The following is a 19,814-nucleotide window of genomic DNA, read 5'->3' as shown; positions in this document are numbered from 1 at the left end:
TGTCCAACCTGATGAGCTAACACCCTGCCCATTAAGCTGTTAATAATTTAGTACTTTCCAGTTTCCTTTCTTTATATACACACCTATCATTGAACTCATATTGTATATAAAGGGAACTTCTTTTTCATAGGATCTGTTTCCAGGACTCCCAATTAGAAATGTATTGGTTCATCACCCACCCCCTCAAACTGATAATCCAAATAAAACATGTAAATCAGGCCCTAAATAGAAGCCCTGAGGCTCATCCTTTCTGTCTAATCTTTGGACTCCTCTTTCCTTCCCCCTGTCAACCAAGTTTGCCAACCATAACACCACAAATGCCTTATTGAGAATCCCCCTGTCTCAGCAATCACAGCCACTGCCCCTGTTATTTCTTTGAACCACTCAGCACTCCTAGGTCAATACCTAGGGGAGTGTCAGGCTGCTGATGACATCCTGAAAGCAAAGGCTTCTGCTAACAGGTATTGTTCATAGGAGGGATGAAAGGCTATCTAGGTAGGAAACCCAGACATTTTCCCCCCTATTTTACCTGCTCCAACTGACTCTGCTGACAGTTAAAGGGCTGATTCCTAGGCCCATTCAGATCCCTGAAATCATGAATTTTGATTGCTTTTTGATTCCATTTTGGTTCATTTGGTTGCTTTTTCCTCCTATAAAAGACAAAGATAATTGAGCTACTTCATTGTTTCCTAGGAAATGGGTGTTCAGTGGCATTGGATTTGCCAGCATGAGGGCGCTTTTCAGAGTGTCAAGCAGTTATTGATTGCTGAATCTGTGTTAGTACTTTAATAAACATAAACTGCTCTTTCTCACTTTTGGCATTTCACCTCACAGTGTTGGGGATGTGTTGAGCTGTAGCGTGCACTGAGGTTTGGCATTATTCCTCGAGAACAACATTGTCTATGAAACTGAGCTGCACACCTTGATAAAGAAGCCCTGACTGTTATCACATGAGTCACTAGAACTTCCACAATGATTTCATACTTATCACAGGCTTTTGGGAAGGGCTCTTTCCCAAGTATTAACCCACACTCTAAATTATGTAGCCACATATGTAATACTGGAGTGTTTCACTCAGTTCCAATGATGCTAAGTTTGTCTCTGAGCTCATAAGAGCAATTTCTGATGCTGATTTCCTGATGGCTCCTGCTTACAATTCCATACTATGCTGTACCCCTTATATTGAAAATCTGAGTATCAGAAAACCATCATAACTTACCTCTCTTCAGGGCACTCAAAGCCACCACACGTAGTAGTGTGAAAATCTTAAACTGAATGTTATCTATCTGAGACTGGGCTTCTACCCTATCTGTTTTTCTTCTTTACCACATTTTTTGAATGATATGTCTATACTTGCCATCTATACTTCTTCATCTGGTATTCACTTTTCACTTCCACTCCAACCCAGCTTCTGCACCTGCTCCCTACTCCACTGAAATAGTTTTCACCAAGGTCACTTTGTTACTAAATCCAGTGGACATCCCTCAGAGCTAGTCTTACTGACTCTGAGATGTTGGATTCACTTGACCACTCCCACCTTCTCTAAACTTTCTTCTTTGATTTTTCCATATATAAATATATAGCCTCATCCTGTGGCATGTGGGATCTTAGTTCCCCAACCAGGGATTAAACCCGTGCTTCCTGTATTGGGAGTACATAGTTTTAACCACTGGACTTCCAGGGATGTCCCTCCCTTTTATATTAATCTTTATGTTTGCTGTTACACAAGCAATGTATGTTCTTTATGGAGAACTGGAAAATACCAAAACAATTCATAGGATAATAATAAAAATAATCTGTAGCATCACCATCCAGAGATAACCATTACTACAAGGTGTGAAAGCTTACAGTCATTTTTCAATGAAAATATATACTTGTACTCTTATTATAAAATTGTCATCATATACTACATATTATTTTTATTGAGATATAATTGACATATAACATTATATTAACTCTAGGCGTGCAGCATAATGATTCAGTATTTGTATACATTGTGGAATGATCACTACAGTCACTCTAGTTAACATCCATCACCACACAGAATTTCTTTCTTGTCATGAGAATTTTTAAGATCTACTCTTAACAATTTTCAAATATACAATACAGTATTGTTTCTACACTTACCATGCTGCTCATTACATCCCCATGACTTATTCATTTTGTAACTGCAAGTACATACCCTTTGATTCCCTTCACACTTTTGCCCACCTTCCACCCCCCACCTCTGGCAATCATCAATCTGTTCTCAGCAGTGCATATTGTTCTATATCCTCTTTCACTTGCTATTACATCACGACTATTTAAAGATGTTGCTTGCCTTTTGGAAAGGAAGTTATGACAAACCTAGACAGCTTATTAAAAAGCAGAGACATTACTTTGCCAACAAAGGTCCGTCTAGTAAAAGCTATGGTTTTTCCAGTAGTCATGTATGGATGTGAGAGTTGGACCATAAAGAAGGCTGGGTGCTGAAGGATTGATGCTTTTGAATTGTGGTGTTGGAGAAGACTCTTGAGAGTCCCTTGGACTGTAGGGAGATCAAACCAGTCAATCCTAAATCAACCCTGAATATTCATTGGAAGGACTGATGTTGAAGCTGAAGCTCCAAAACTTTGGCCACCTGATGAGAAGAGCCAACTCATTGGAAAAGATCCTGGGAAAGATTGAAGGCAAAAGGGGAAGGGGACGACAGAGGATGAGATGGTTGGGTGACATCACTGACTCAATGGACATGAATTTGAGCAAGCTCTGGGAGATGGTGAAGGACAAGGGAGCCTGGTGTGTTGCAGCCCATGGGGTCACAAAGAGTTGAACACAACTTAACTACTGAACCTTCCCTGGCGGCTAAGAGGTTAAAGCGTCTGCCTCTAATGTGGGAGACCTGGGTTTGATCCCTGGGTTGGGAAGGTCCCCTGGAGAAGGAAATGGCAACCCACTCCAGTATTCTTGCCTGGAGAATCCCATGGACGGAGGAGCCTGGTGGGCTTCAGTCCATGGGGTCGCAAAGAGTCGGACATGACTGAGCAACTTAACTTTCACTTTAACTACTGAACAACAACAAAGATGTCTAAATATTTTTCTAAAGTGTATTTTTTAATGGCTACAGAATCTGTTTTGAATTTTCTTACACTTTTCTCTTTGGGTCTCTCTTTTGTCTATTTGATTGCTCCACACTTTTCTTTTACTCTGCCCCTTAAATGTTGATGTTCCTCAGAGTTCTAGTCCCTCTGTTCCTGTCACTTTTCAGGCTCTCCCTGAGTAGGCCCATCTAACCCATGGCTTCAACTACAGATAGATTCAAATCTGTATTTTCAGGCCAGACCTCACTCCTGGTCTCCAAATATGTATATGATGTTCATCTAATCTCTTCTGCTCCCAAACCTACTGCCCCTCCAGTGTTCCTTTATCCCATTGAATGGTCTCATATCCACCCAATAGCTCAAGCCAGGAATCTGCTGACTCAGTACTAGCTTCCTCCCCTTGCTTAGCCTCCTTTAACTCTGTATTTAATAAATAACTAAACCCTGTAGGTTTTGCTTTCTCATATCTTTCAGCTCCTTTTCTTTCTATTCCACTTCCACTGCCCTAGTATAGACTATAATAATTTTACAATTGGGTTAGTAAACCAGTTTCCTGTCTCCCTTCCTCCATTCCTGACCTCTTCCAATCCATTCTCCAAACTTTCCTTAGAGTGGTCTTTCTAAAATACATATCTGATCATACCCCTCCTCTACTTCAAGTTCTCCATTGTTCCTCATTGCCTTTAGGATAGAATCTGCCTATAATACCTCTTCCCCACTTCTTTGCCAACTCTCCATTCCTTGAAACTCTGCTCAGATGGTCTGCTGTTTACATACAAAGGCTGAGGAGTAGAGAGAGGTAGCCAGTGGCCTTTTATGCTAAATTCAGAAGTTAAGGTTTTGTTCCATCCACTTTGTCTCTCTCTTAGTTTCTCCTCTGTGCTGTATATCTCTGTGATGGCACTTATCGGAGTCCACCATATTGTCTGTTTACTTATGTGTCTCCTCTATTAGGATAACACTTTAAAAAATTATTTGACTGTACTGGGTCTTAGTTGTGGGATATAGTTGCGGGGTATTGACATATGGGATATAGTTCCTAACCAAGCACCCAATCCATGCCCCCTGTACTGGGAGTGTGGAGTTTTAACCATTGGTCCACCAGGGAATTTCCTAGAACAATAATTTTTTTAAGGGCACATTCCATTCAAATCTGCATCAGTACCCATGTACCTGACATGTAGTAGGTGTTTAGAAAAATTCTGATGAATGATAATTGATAATGATGGAGGCGGCCAACAGAGAAATGAACCTGAGGTTTTCAACCTGTCCTTAAACTGTCAACATGAGAATGCAGGAAATTCCCCAGAGGTTCAGTGATTAGGGCTCTGTATTCTCACTGCTGAGGGCCTGAGTTCAATCCCTGGTCTGGGAACTAAGATCCCACAAGCACAAGGTCTGGCCAAAATGAGAATGCATTAGGATGACCTGCATAGAGGCCTTAGCTGAAAGCTGTGTCCAATGCTACTGAGAGATCATGAAGAACCTACTTGGCCTGCATTACCCCTCACAATTACCCACTCTTCCAAGGGAAGTGATCCAGGGAGCTTGATCAAGAATCCTTTTCCATACTACACAGCCATAAAAAAGAATGAAATAATGCCATTTTCACCAACATGGCTGCAACTAGAGATTATCATACTAAGTGCGGAAAATTCTTCAAGAGATGGGAATACCAGGCCACCTGACCTGCCTCCTGAGAAATCTGTCTGCAGGTCAGGAGCAACAGTTAGAAATGGACATGGAACAACAGACTGGTTCCAAATAGGGAAAGGGGTACGTCAAGACTGTATATTGTCAGCCTGCTTATTTAACTTCTATCAGAGTACATCATGAGAAACACTGGGCTGGATGAAGCACAAGCTGGAATCAAGATTTCTGGGAGAAATGTCAACTTCAGATATGCAGGTGACACCACCTTTATGGCAGAAAGCGACGAAGAACTAAAGAGCCTTTTGATGAAAATGAAAGAGGAGAGTGAAAAAGGTGGCTTAAAACTCAACATTCAGAAAACTAAGATCATGGCATCTGGTCCCATCACTTCATGACAAATAGATGGGGAAACAGTGGAAACAGTGGCAGACTTTATTTTGGGGGGCTCCAAAATCACTGCAGATGGTGATTGCAGCCATGAAATTAAAAGACCCTTGCTCCTTGGAAGTAAAACTATGACCAACCTGGACAGTGTATTAAAAAGCAGAGACATTACTTTGCCAACAAAGGTCCATCTAGTTAAGGCTATGGATTTTCTAGTAGTCATGTATGGATGTGAGAGTTGGACTATAAAGAAAGCTGAGCACTGAACAAAGGATGCTTTTGAACTGTGGTGTTGGAGAAGACTCTTGAGAGTCCCTTGGACTGCAAGGAGATCCACCCAGTCCATCCTAAAGGAAATCAGTCCTAAATATTCATTGGAAGGTCTGATATGGAAGCTGAAACTCCAATACTTTGGCCACCTGATGTGAAGAACTGACTCATTTGAAAAGACCCTGATGATGGCAAAGATTGAAGGCAGGAGGAGAAGGGGATGACAGAGGATGAGATGGTTGGATGGCATCACTGACTCAATGGACACAAGTTTGGGTGAACTCCGGGAGTTGGTGGTGGACAGGGAGGCCTGGTGTGCCGCAGTCCATGGGGTCGCAAAGAGCTGGACACGACTGAGCGACTGAACTGAACTGAAGTCAAAAAGAGAAAGATAAATACCATATGATATTACATATGTGTGGGGTCTGAAATATGACACAAACGATCATATCTGTGAGACAGAAACAGAATCACGGATGTAGAGAACAGACTGGTGGTTGCCAAGGCGGAGGGGACTGGAGAAGGGATGGAGTGAGAGATTGGGGTTAGCAGATGTAGTTTTTATATACAGAATGGAAAAACAACAAGGTCCTTCCTACTCTACAGCACAGAGAACTATATTCAATATCCTATGATAAACCTCAACGGAAAATAATATAAAAAGAATATATATATATATATATATATATATATATATATATCTGAGTCACTTTCCTGTACAATAGTAATTAGCACATTATACATCAACTATACTTCAACTGACAGAAAGAATCCTTTTCCAGGGAAAGATTAACTCATGGATCATGGTAACCTCCCCTTGCAAATGGCTCCAAAGACATTCTACTTCTACCTTCTCCCCTCTTTAGCACAAGTCACTGCTCTCTCTAGCTATTTGTAAACCAGCTGGCAAGGAACAATGGACCTGCATTGATCTCAGCTTATTTTAAAGACTGTGTGGATAAGAATTTTATCTGAGTTGTCTCACCTCTCCTACCTTATCACCCTCAAGCAAACTGTCAGGTTGAACCAAGGCTTCCTGAAGCACTTTGTTGAAGATCAGCCAATAGGGTTTCCCAGATTTTTCTTCTCTCAACATGTCACTCCATGTTCAGCAAGAGGAGTTGGTCTTGCTGAATTACTAATGAGGGGATGTCTCAAGACTTGGCTCCACAGTTTTCCTCTCCTTTCCTTTCCTTTCAATAAATATCTGTTAAGTACCTATTGTGTGCCAGGAACTCTCTTGGGGCCATGGAGGATGCAAAGATGAATGAGACAAGTCTCATTAGTAGGTTAAATAATCAGCTTGAATATAAGTAAGTGAAATAAGTGTTAAACAGAAGTATAAGCAATATGTTGTGGGAACACAGGTGAAAAAAAGGAAGACAGGAACTCACTAAACACTCAGCTATGTTGTCAATTCCTGTCACATACATTATCATAAAGATTAATTCTGACTGGGAGAATCTGAAAAGTATTCATGCACTAGGACATTTAATTGGTCCCTGAAAAATGAATAAGAATTTGACAGGAAGAAAATCAAATTAAGACATTCAAAGTTGAGAGAACACTATGTAAAAAGGCAGTAGGGCATGAAAGTGCATGAGCTGTTCAAAGAACACCGAGTTTTGGGCACGGCTGGGTCATGAAGTATAAAAGGGTAGTATGGGTAATGAAGCGTGGAAAGGTGGGCTGGCAGCACATTTTGGAGGAGTTTTGATACCTAGCTTGGACATCTGAGACTTCCCTGGTGGCTCAGATTGTAAAAGCGTCTGCCTACAATGCAGGAGACCCGGGTTCGATCCCTGGGTTGGGAAGATCCCCTAGAGAAGGAAATAGCAACCCACTCCAGTACTGTTGCCTGGAAAATCCCATGGACAGAGGAGCCTGGTAGGCTATAGTCCATGGGATCACAAAGAGTTGGACATGACAGAGCAACTTCACTTTCGGACATTTGAATTTTATATAGTAGGCGAGGAGGAACCACCAAAAGCTTTTCAATGAGGGAAATGACAAGATGGAAATGAAGCTTTAGGGAGATTAACTTGGCAGGATGAACTGGGGATGGGGTAAAGGAAAGGTTGCAAGAGTAGGTAGAAGGCTATGTCAATAATCCAGGCACAAAGTTATAAATATTCAGTCTTGGGAAGTGGCAGTGGTGACAGGTCCAATAAAACAGCAAGAGGCAACATGGTGCAGGACAAAGCATATTGACTTGGAGCTCCAGTAGTCCTGGGTTCCAGTCCTGACTCATATTTACAGGCTGTGGGGAATTACCTTTCAGGGATTCAGATTTCTTTTCTGAAAAAGGTGAAGCTTTGGGAAATAATTATCTTTAAGTTCTCTTCCAGCACTAATAGCCTCTGGTTCAGAATAAGTCACTTGTCCAATATCACAAAACCATTATTTGGTCCCAGCCAGTCTTGTCCCTACAGGCAGTGTGCTTAACTCCTGCACTACATGGACATTTATATAGGACCAATTGACCAAATCTGATAAGGAATTAGCTGACTAGGAGAATGAAGGCAGCACTGATATGGTAATGGAGTCAGAGGGAAGCTAGCCTTGTAGGGAAAGACAATATTTCAGACATGCTAAGTATGAGGTGTTGGTAGAACATCTCACTAACTATTGAAAGGGTGGGATAGCAGCTCTGGAGAGGCAAGGATGGGAGATTTCAAGCTGGAAATCAAAAAACCTAAAAGTAATCCTAGAAACTGTGCAAAAAGATGAGTTTTTAGAAAGAGAAAGTGAGTATAGGAGGGCAAAGAACAAAGAACTGTAGGAAGAGAGAAAAGGGTGGAAATAAAGATGAGGAAGGAACAATTGACTGTGAACCTTGAACAAGCTACTTCCATTTCCTGGCTCTTTTGTCTCCTCATTTGTAAAATGAAGGAGTTGGCACAAGGAAGTGATAAGGCTGAGATGTTCTATGCATAATCAGAGAAGCCAGAAGAGAATAGAATGCCATGGAAACTGAAGAAGAGAGTTTCTAAAGAAGGCTTGAAGAGGTCACTTGCATCTAATGGTACAGAGGTGTCAGGAATAAAGGATCTAGATGAAGCCACTGCATTTAGCAGTTTAAAATGATCCTCTCAAAGGTAAGACTTCTCTCTCACACACCACTACTTTTCTGTACACTTTCTCCTACCACTTCTAAGTGCAAATATTCTGCAAAGTTCCGTTCTCTGCCCTTCACAGCAGTGTAACCACTCTCCAAGGTAATAAGGTAAATAAAAAATCTCTGGTCCATATTTTCTTTCTGCACTTCAATTCACATTTCTAATTGCCTATTGGGCACTTCCATTAGTGACTGCAATTTAGCTGGCAGTAAAAATAATAGTATTAAACATAATCACTAACATTTATTGAGTACTTAATCTTGTTTTGTCCTATACAGCAGGCATTTTATTATCCCTATTATGCAGATGAGGAAACTGAGGCTCAGAAATATTAAATAATGTGTCTGTGCTTGCTCAGTCATGTCTGATTCTTTGCGACCCTATGTACTATAGCCCACGAGGCTCCTCTGTCCATGGGATTCGCCAGGCAAGAATACTGGAGTGGGTTGCTATGCCCTCCTCCAGGGGATCTTCCTGACTCAGGGATCAAACCCGCGTCTCTTGAGCCTCCCGCATGGGCAGGAGGATTCTTTACCACTAGCGCCACCTGGGAAGCTCAATAATGTTTCTAAGAGCAAGCAATGGAATGTTGCAGAACCAGAATTCTTCCTTATTCCAGGGCTCGAGAGATTAATAATTTCACTATGATCAGTCACCAAGTCATCATGTTTATTTCCTCAATTAGCTCAAATGCCTTGCTTCGCTGTTTGTTTCATTCTCCTCCAACATTTTGCTATCCTCTTAGAACAGGCGCTCATCCTCTTTTACTCAGAAAGTTATGGAAGTCTCTCAGTGTGTCTTCCCACTTGCAGTTGGACTCTTTCAATTCTGGACATGTGACTGATCTAGCTTAAAATAACTCTGGAAGCTTCCCATTATCTCTGTTAAAGTCCAAACTCACTAACATGCCCTTTATCTGCACTGAGCCACAAGTCATCCCCAAACATGGCAGAGACATTTCTGTCTACAAGCTTTTGCCTTTGTGTCCCTCTACTTAGAACATCCTCTCCACCCTTCACCAGGAGAATTTTCACTCATCTTTCAAATCCCAACTCTAATGTCATTTCCTCTGTCAGGATTTCTCAGATTCCCATCCCCTTCTGATAGAAATTATTCTTCCCTCATCTATGCCCCCAGACCTCTTTGTCTGTCTCCTATTGTGTTATCGGCACCTTGGGGACAGTGACCTCACCTTGATCTTCTTCATGTCCCCAACAGCCAAGGCACCCAATAATATGTTCTCCAGAGTTGAAAGAAATTGTAATACTCACCTTCTATATATTTGTTATTTAACATATGGTAACTGGTATTGTGGGCTTCCTTGGTGGCTCAGCTGTAAATGCTCTGCCTGCAATGCAGAAGACCTGCGTTTGATCCTTGGGTCGGGAAGATCTCCTGGAGGAGGGCATGGCAGCCCATGCCAGTATTCTTGCCTGGAGAATCCCATGGACAGAGGAGCCTGGTAGGCCACAGTCCATAGGGTCACAAAGAGTCAGACATGACTGAAACAACTGAGTAAGCACAGACACGACTGAAGCGACACTGAAGCGATTTAGCACACACACAACTAGTGTTGCTATTGTGAAAAGAACTACCCAGATTCCAATTTTCAGAAAAATAGTTAACACTGACATCTTCACATCATAGTTCAGTCTCTGCATTCTGGTCTCTGCCCCAACCATCAGCTTTCACTATGCTGATAAGTGGTTTCCATATTAGAAAAGCTGCAGATATACTTCAGAGGGAACTTCTCAGTAGTGTGTGATGCTAAGAATAAATCTCATTTCTAGAAAATTATTCTTTCTTTGGTTTCCATTATATCATGCTCATGATTTTTGTCTGCATTGTCCTCCTCCGGCTCCTCTGTAGATGTTCCCCAGAGGTCTAGCCTCAGTGTCTTCTTCTGTGTGTCTGTGTGTGTGTGTGTCTGTGTGTGTGTGTGTGTGTGAAAAAGTCTTTTTATTTTAAGGAAAAAAAGTTTAGCTAAAAAAATTTAACAAGTTTCACTTAGCAAAATACACCCGAAAGGAAATCACAGTACAAAGAAAGTTTTTGAAGTCAAGGCCTCACCAATTCCTACAGTATTTGTGATGTGTCTCAATTTTCAAAACAAACTTTTAAAAAGCTTAAACTTAACCTAAGACATTTTAAATGAAAATAAACTAGAGTGAACAAACATGAGAAATGTCCTCTTTGAATTAAGGAACTAGCACCTTGAGTTTTCCAAAAAAGCACACCTCCCCAATGTGTACACGATGATGTGGTGTAAAAGATCCACATTTAACATACTTAAGACCACTTTAATTCAGATAACATTACTCCAGAAGTACATTACCAAAATGTTAATCAAGAAAAGCTGAAAATAGTTTTAGTTTATTCAATATCACATGCTAGAAGAAAGTTTGCATGAGAAAACACTTGAGGTAATTTTAAAATCCAGATTTCACAAACTCATGGTGCAAAATGGGTCCCCTAGCTTCCTCTAGAGTAATAACTGTTTTTCACGGCTTGTTGGCTACCTGTGAAAATTTGACTGAAATAACTCAAAAGCTACTACAAAACTAGTCATATCTACCCATGCTGTTCTGGGCACCATAGCCAGCCCATAACAGCCACTCACAGACTGGCTCTCAAGACCACTGTAAGTGGACTGGGTTGACACTCCCATGCCCTGCATCATCTGGCTGCTATATGACCCGTTGCTGGCCCCTGTTATGGAATTCAAGAAAAGTTCTATGTATCTATGTTGCATGTTTGCCCTGTTTTTGGACATGGCCACCACGGCTTCTTCATGAGTGGCAAACTCAACATCAGCTTCACCGGTCACTCTTCCATCAGGGCCAATCTCAATGTGGACTCTCACAGGGTTGAGCAGGGAGAAGTTGTAAATGTCATTCTCTGTGGCAGTCCTCTCATATGGACGCAGTGTCCAGTGGTGCTCTGGACAGTGAACTCATCATCTCTATACTTGTGGTTGTATATCTTAGAGAGACAGTAACTGAGGTCTCTCCCAAACAGGTCAGTGGTGAAGCCGTAGCCATCACTGAGGCTGCTGTACTCCTCATAACTCCCACAGCCTGCACTGTAGGCACCAGACCTCATCCTCTCCAGGCTTGCCTGCTTGATGATGCCAGTATGCCTCCAGTATAGAGGCCTGGCAGCTGCACTGACATGAACTTCAGTGGGGGATCCAAGTATGACCTAACTTCCTCCTGACTGTTGAACACCTCAATATACCTGTGCCCTACTCTCTTCTCAAAGAGATCTCTAGTCTTTCCCATTCTGTTGTTTTCCTCTATTTCTTTGCATTGATCGCTGAGGAAGGCTTTCTTATCTCTCCTTGCTATTCTTTGGAACTCTGCATTCAGATGCTTATATCCTTTTCTCCTTTGCTTTTTGCTTCTCTTCTTTTCACAGCTATTTGTAAGGCCTCCCCAGACAGCCATTTTGCTTTTTTGTATTTCTTTTCCATGGGGATGGTCTTGATCCCTGTCTCCTGTACAATGTCACGAACCTCCATCCATAGTTCATCAGGCACTCTATCAGATCTAGTCCCTTAAATCTATTTCTCACTTCCACTGTATAATCATAAGGGATTTCATTTAGGTCATACCTGAATGGTCTAGTGGTTTTCCTTACTTTCTTAAATTTAAGTCTGAATTTGGCAATCAGGAGTTCATGATCTGAGCCACAGTCAGCTCTGGTCTTATTTTTGCTGACGGTATAGAGCTTCTCCATCTTTGGCTGCAAAGAATATAATCAGTCTGATTTCGGTGTTGACCATCTGGTGATGTCCATGTATAGAGTCTTCTCTTGTTTTGTTGGAAGAGGGTGTGTGCTATGACCAGTGCGTTCTCTTGGCAAAACTCTATTAGCCTTTGCCCTGCTTCATTCTGTACTCCAGGGCCAAATTTGCCTGTTACTCCAGGTGTTTCTTGACTTCCTACTTTTGCATTCCAGTCCCCTATAATGAAAAGGACATCTTTTTTGGATGTTAGTTCTAAAAGGTCTTGTAGGTCTTCATAGAACCATTCAACTTCAGCTTCTTCAGCATTACTGGTTGGGGCATAGACTTGGATTACTGTGATATTGAATGGTTTGCCTTGGAAACGAACAGAGATCATTCTGTCGTTTTTGAGATTGCATCCAAGTACTGCTTTTCGGGCTCTTTTGTTGACCATGATGGCTACTCCATTTCTTCTAAGGGATTCCTGCCCGCAGTAGTAGATATAATGGTCATCTGAGTTAAATTCACCCATTCCAGTCCATTTTAGTTAGCTGATTCCTAGAATGTCGATGTTCACTCTTGCCATCTCCTGTTTGACCACTTCCAGTTTGCCTTGATTCATGGACCTGACATTGCAGGTTCCTATGCAATATTGCTGTTTACAGCATCAGACCTTACTTCTATCACCAGTCACATCCACAACTGGGTATTGTTTTTGTTTTGGCTCCATCCCTTCATTCTTTCTGGAGTTATTTCTCCACCGATCTCCAGTAGCATACTGGGCACCTACTGACCTGGGGAGTTCCTCTTTCAGTATCTTACCATTTTGCCTTTTCATACTGTTCATGGGGTTCTCAAGGCAAGAATATTGAAGTGGTTTGCCATTCCCTTCTCCAGTGGACCACATTCTGTCAGACCTCTCCACCATGACCTGCCCGTCTTGGGTGGCCCCACACGGCATGGCTTAGTTTCATTGAGTTAGACAAGGCTGTGGTCCCTGTGATTAGACTGACTAGTTTTCTGTGATTATGGTTTCAGTGTGTCTGCCCTCTGGACATGGAACAACATACTGGTTCCAAATAGGAAAAGGAGTACATCAAGGCTGTATATTGTCACCCTGCTTATTTAACTTATATGCAGAGTACATCATGAGAAATGCTGGACTGGAAGAAACACAAGCTGGAATCAAGATTGGCGGGAGAAATATTGATAACCTCAGATATGCAGATGACACCACCCTTATGGCAGAAAGTGAAGAGGAACTCAAAAGCCTCTTGATGAAAGTGAAAGAGGAGAGTGAAAAAGTTGGCTTAAAGCTCAACATTCAGAAAACGAAGATCATGGCATCTGGTCCCATCACTTCATGGAAAAGAGATGGGGAAACAGTGGAAACAGTGTGAGACTTTATTTTTGGGGGGGGGCTCCAAAATCACTGCAGATGGTGACTGCAGCCATGAAATTAAAAGATGCTTACTCCTTGGAAGAAAAGTTATGACTAACCTAGATACCATATTCAAAAGCAGAGACATTACTTTGCGGACTAAGGTCCGTCTAGTCTAGTCAAGGCTATGGTTTTTCCAGTAGTCATGTATGGATGTGAGAGTTGGACTGTGAAGAAGGCTGAGCGCCGAAGAATTGATGCTTTTGAACTGTGGTGTTGGAGAAGACTCTTGAGAGTCTCTTGGACTGCAAGGAGATCCAACCAGTCCATTCTGAAGGAGATCAGCCCTGGGATTTCTTTGGAAGGAATGATGCTAAAGCTGAAACTCCAGTACTTTGGCCACCTCATGTGAAGAGTTGACTCATTGGAAAAGACTTTGATGCTGGGAGGGATTGGGGGCAGGAGGAGAAGGGGATGACAGAGGATGAGATGGCTGGATGGCATCACTGACTTGATGGACGTGAGTTTCAGTGAACTCTGGGAGTTGGTGATGGACAGGGAGGCCTGGCGTGCTGCGATTCATGGGGTCGCAAAGAGTGGGATAAGACTGAGCGACTGAACTGAACTGCCCTCTGATGCCCTCTTGCAACACCTACTGTCTTACTTGGGTTTCTCTTACCTTGGACATGGGGTATCTCTTCACGGTTGCTCCAGCAAAGCACAGCTGCTGCTCCTTACTTTGGACTAGGGGTATCTCCTCACCGCCGCCCCTCCTGACCTTGAACGTGGAGTAGCTCCTCATCGGCCCTCCTGCGCCTGCACAGGCACCACTCCGTGGACGTGGGGTAGCTCCTCCTGCCCATGGCCCTTGGCCTCCTCGAAGCCGCTGCCCTTGGCCTCGGGCGTAGGGTAGCTCCTCCCGGCCGCCGCCCCTGACCTCGGACGTGGGTAGTTCCTCCCGAGTGCCGACCCTGACCTCGACGTGTGGTAACTCCTCGCAGCCGCTGCCCCTGGCCTCAGGTGTCGGGTAACTCCTCCCAGCTAATGCCCCTGGCCTCAGGCGTCGGGTAACTCCTCACAGCCACCGCCCCTGGCCTCGGGCCGTGGGTAGCTCCTCCCAGCCGCCGCCCTTGGCCTGGCAGCCGCTCCTGACCTCGAGGTGGGGTAACTCCTCAAAGCCACCGCCCCTGGCCTCGGGCGGGGGATTGCTCCTCCCAGCAGCCGCCCTTGGCCTCGGGCGGGGGATAGCTCCTCCCAGCTGCCGCCCCTGGCCTCGGGCTGGGGGTAGCTCCTCCCGGGTGCTACCCCTGGCCTCCAGCGGGGGATAGCTCCTCCCAGACGCCGCCTTGACCTCGATGTGGGGTAGCTCCTCCCAACCACCGCCCTTGGCCTCGGGCGGGGGATAGCTCCTCCCAGACGCCGCCCCTGGCCTCGGGCCGGCGGTAGCTCCTCCCGGGTGCTACCCCTGGCCGCCAGCGGGGGATAGCTCCTCCCAGACACCGCCTTGACCTCGATGTGGTGTAGCTCCTCCCAGCCACCGCCCTTGGCCTCGGGCGGGGGATAGCTCCTCCCAGCTGCCACCCTTGGCCTCGGGGGGGGGGGGGATAGCTCCTCCCGGCCGCCCCAGACCTCGGGCGGGGGATAGCTCCTCCCAGCTGCCGCCCCTGGCCTCGGGCGGGGGATAGCTCCTCCCAGATGCCGCCTTGACCTCGATGTGCGTTAGCTCCTCCCAGCCACCGCCCTTGGCCTCGGGCGGGGGATAGCTCCTCCCAGCTGCCACCCTTGGCCTCGAGGTGGGGTAACTCCTCAAAGCCACCGCCCCTGGCCTTGGGCGGGGGATTGCTCCTCCCAGCAGCCGCCCTTGGCCTCGGGCGGGGGATAGCTCCTCCCAGCCGCCGCCCCTGGCCTCGGGCTGGGGGTAGCTCCTCCCCGCTGCCTTGACCTCGAGGTGGGGTAACTCCTCGCAGCCACCGCCCCTGGCCTCGGGCTGGAGGTAGCTCCTCCTGGCCGCCATCCCTGTGGGGGATAGCTCCTCCCAGCCGCCATCCCTGGCCTCGGGCGGGGGATAGCTCCTCCCAGCAGCCACCCTTGGCCTCGGGCGGTGATAGCTCCTCCCAGCCGCCATCCCTGGCCTCGGGCGGGGGATAGCTCCTCCCAGCAGCCGCCCTTGGCCTCGGGCGGTGATAGCTCCTCCCAGCCGCCATCCCTGGCCTCGGGCGGGGGATAGCTCCTCCCAGCAGCCGCCCTTGGCCTCGGGCGGTGATAGCTCCTCCCAGCCGCCATCCCTGGCCTCGGGCGAGGGATAGCTCCTCCCAGCAGCCGCCCCTGGCCTCGGGCGAGGGATAGCTCCTCCCAGCCACCGCCCCTGGCCTCGGGCCGGGTGTAGCTCCTTCCGGCCGCCACCCCTGGTCTCGGGCGGGGGATAGCTCCTCCCAGCAGCCTCCCTTGGCCTCGGGCGGAGGATAGCTCCTCCCGGCTGCCGTCCTGACCTCGATGTGGGGTAACTCCTCGCAGCCAGTGCCCTTGGCCTCGGGCCGGGGATAGCTTCTCTTGGTCACAACCCCTGGACTTGGGCCGGGGATAGCTCCTCCCGGCTGCCGCCCTGACCTCGGACATGGGTAGCTCCTCTCGGCCGCCACTCCTGACCTCGACATGTGGTAACTCCTCGCAGCCACCGCCCCTGGCCTCGTCGTGGGATAACTCCTCGCAGCCGCCGCACTTGGCCTCGAGCCCGGGATAGCTCCTCCCGGCCACCGCCCTGACTTCGGACGTGGGTAGCTCCTCTCGGCCGCCACTCCTGACCTCGATGTGGGGTAACTCCTCCCAGCCTCCGCCCCTGGCCTCGGGTGAGGGGCAGCTCCTCCTGGCCGCCGCCCCTGACCTCGACATGGGGTAGCTCCTCCCGGCCGTCGCCACTGACCTTGGGCCTGGGGTAACTCCTCGCGGCCACCACCCGTGGCCTCGGATGGGGGGTAGCTCCTCCCGGCCGCCACCCCTGGCCTCGGGCAGGGGATACCTCCTCCCGGCCGCTGCCCTTGACTTCGGGCATCGGGTACCTCCTCTCGGCAGCTCCTGCGCCGTCGCAGCCTGGCACTCTTGGCCACCCCCCGGACCTCGGACGTAGGGTAGCTCCTCTGGACCGCCACCCCTGGCCTCGGGTTGGGGGCAGCTCCTCCTGGCCGCCGCCCTTGACCTCGACGTGGGGTAGCTCCTCCCGGCCGTCGCCACTGACCTTGGGCCTGGGGTAACTCCTCACAGCCGCCACCCCGGCCTCGGATGGAGGGGTAGCTCCTCCCGGCCGCCACCCCTGGCCTCGGGCAGGGGATAGCTCCTCCCGGCCGCCACCCTTGACCTCGGGCATCGGGTACCTCCTCTCGGCAGCTCCTGCGCCGTTGCAGCCTGGCACTCTTGGCCACCCCCCCCCCGGATGTTGGCCGTAGGGTAGCTCCTCTGGACCGCCACCCCTGGCCTCGGACGGGGGATAGCTCCTTCCAGCAGCTGCCCCTGACCTCGACATGGGGTAGCTCCTCCCGGCCGTCGCTGCTGACCTTGGGCCTGGGGTAGCTCCTCGCAGCTGCCACCCCTGGCCTTGGATGGAGGGGTAGCTCCTCCCGGCCGCCACCCCTGGCCTCGGGCAGGGGATAGCTCCCCCCGGCCGCCGCCCTTGACCTCGGGCATCGGGTACCTCCTCTCGGCAGCTCCTGTGCCGTCGCAGCCTGGCACTCTTGGCCACCCCCCCGGACGTTGGCCGTAGGGTAGCTCCTCTGGACTGCCACCCCTGGCCTCAGATGGGGGTTAGCTCCTTCCAGCAGCTGCCCCTGACCTCGACATGGGGTAGCTCCTCTCGGCCGCTCCTGCGCCATCATAGCCTGGCACTCTCGGCTGCCGCCCTGACCTTGGACGTGGGGTAACTCCTCGTGGCTGCCGCCCCTGGCCTCGGGCCGGGGGGATAGCTCTTCCCGGTGCCTCCCCTGGCCTCAGACATGGAGTAGTTCCTCTCGGCCTCTGCCCCTGACCTCGGACATGGGAACATTTCATGCAAAGATGTGCTCGATAAAGGACAGAAATGGTACGGACCTAACAAAAGCAGAAGATATTAAAAAGAGGTGGCAAGAATACACAGAACTGTACAAAAAGATCTTCACAACCAAGATAATCACGATGGTGTGATCACTCACCCAGAGCCAGACATCCTGGAATGTGAAGTCAAGTGGGCCTTAGAAAGCATCACTACGAACAAAGCTAGTGGAGGTGATGGAATTCCAGTTGAGCTATTTCAAATCCTGGAAGATGATGCTGTGAAAGTGCTGCACTCAATATGCCAGCAAATTTGGAAAACTCAGCAGTGGCCACAGGACTGGAAAAAGGTCAGTTTTCATTCCAATCCCAAAGAAAGGCAATGCCAAAGAATGCTCAAACTACCACACACTTGCACTCATCTCACATGCTAGTAAAGTAATGCTCAAAATTCTCCAAGCCAGGCTTCAGCAATATGCGAACTGCGAACTTCCAGATGTTCAAGCTAGTTTTAGAAAAGGCAGAGGAACCAGAGATCAAATTGCCAGCATCTGCTGGATCATGGAAAAAGCAAGAGAGTTCCAGAAAAACATCTGTTTCTGCTTTATGGATTATGCCAAAGCCTTTGACTGTGTGGATCACAATAAACTGTGGAAAATTCTGAAAGAGATGGGAATACCAGATCACCTGACCTGCCTCTTGAGAAACCTATATGCAGGTCGGGAAGCAACAGAACTGGACCTGGAACAACAGACTGGTTCCAAGTCGGGAAAGGAGTACGTCAAGGCTGTATATTGTCACCCTGCTTATTTAACTTATATGCAGAGTACATCATGAGAAACGCTGGGCTGGAAGAAGCACAAGCTGGAATCAAGATTGCCGGGAGAAATATCAATAACCTCAGATATACAGATGATACCACCCTTATGGCAGAAAAGCCTCTTGATGAAAGTGAAAGAGGAGAGTGAAAAAGTTGGCTTAAAACTCAACATTCAGAAAACGAAGATCATGGCATCTGGTCCCATCACTTCATGGGAAAGAGATGGGGAAACAGTGGAAACAGTGGCAGACTTTATTTTGGGGGGCTCCAAAATCACTGCGGATGGTGATTGCAGCCATGAAATTAAAAGACGCTTACTCCTTGGAAGGAAAGTTATGACCAACCTAGACAGCATATTCAAAAGCAGAGACATTACTTTGCCAACAAAGGTCCATCTAATCAAGGCTATGATTTTTCCAGTGGTCATGTATGGATGTGAGAGTTGGACTGTGAAGAAAGCTGAGTGCCAAAGAATTGATGCTTTTGAACTGTGGTGTTGGAAAAGACTCTTGAGAGTCCCTTGGACTGCAAGGAGATCCAACCAGTCCATTCTGAAGGAGATCAGTCCTGGGTGTTCTTTGGAAGGAATGATGCTAAAGCTGAAACTCCAGTACTTTGGCCACCTCATGCGAGGAGTTGACTCTGATGCTGGGATGGATTAGGGGCAGGAGAAGAAGGGGACAACAGAGGATGAGATGGCTGGATGGCATCACTGACTTGATGGACGTGAGTTTCAGTGAACTCTGGGAGATGGTGATGGACAGGGATGCCTGGCATGCTGCGATTCATGGGGTGGCAAAGAGTCAGACACGACTGAGCAACTGAACTTAACTGAACTGATTCTCTTCTTGTGCTTCCCTAGAGCCTTCTCTATCTCCTCTGAAACAAACTGCACAAAGGCTTCCCCTGTAGTCTTGCCCTCAGGGTCCACAGGCAGTGTGATCCCGTTTGGCATCATTTCCAACCTTGAGAAGAACTGAATGATCTCCTCCCTGGTGCATCCAAACGGGAGTCCTTGAAGTCTAATGAAACCATCACTGGAAGTGTCACCACTGTTTGGACCACTGTGCTTCAACACCCAATCCATCTCAGTTCTGTGGGACTTGAACACTTCAATGTACCAATGTCCCATGCTTTGCCTGTCTTTTTTAAGGGCCATCCTTACATCATCTTCTGATTGAAGTTCAACAAAAGACTCACCACTCTGCCTGCCTTCTGTACTGTAGATAAAATGGACACTTGTGACCCGATCATGGATCATGCCGTCAGAGAGGAAATTTTGCACATCCTCAACAGAGCAGGACCAGGGCAGGCCACGAAGCTTGACCACAAAGCCTTCATCTCTCTCAGGGCCCAACATCAT

The 19,814-nt window shown here is 47.3% G+C and overlaps 1 protein-coding gene and 1 pseudogene across 2 annotated transcripts in view; both read right to left on the bottom strand.

Moving 5' to 3' along the window:
• The window catches only part of GJB1 (gap junction protein beta 1), a 26,751-nt gene extending 11,778 nt beyond the window's left edge, over positions 1–14,973 (bottom strand). Inside the window, exon 1 of one of the 2 annotated variants that reach the window (XM_060408158.1) lies at positions 14,294–14,973. The gene's annotated coding sequence lies outside the window, so the exon portion shown is untranslated. Of the gene's footprint in view, positions 1–529; positions 2,698–14,293 lie in introns of those variants that run through there. The other variant, XM_060408157.1, reaches the window with a different exon arrangement.
• On the bottom strand, positions 10,818–19,814 carry LOC101104554 (heterogeneous nuclear ribonucleoprotein F-like; annotated as a pseudogene).

This window comes from Ovis aries, chromosome X, assembly GCF_016772045.2.
Source record: "Ovis aries strain OAR_USU_Benz2616 breed Rambouillet chromosome X, ARS-UI_Ramb_v3.0, whole genome shotgun sequence".
NCBI classification, from domain to species: Eukaryota; Metazoa; Chordata; class Mammalia; order Artiodactyla; family Bovidae; genus Ovis; species Ovis aries.
The sequence above is the reverse complement of the archived record's forward strand: the minus strand, read 5'-3'. Positions and strand labels throughout refer to the sequence as shown.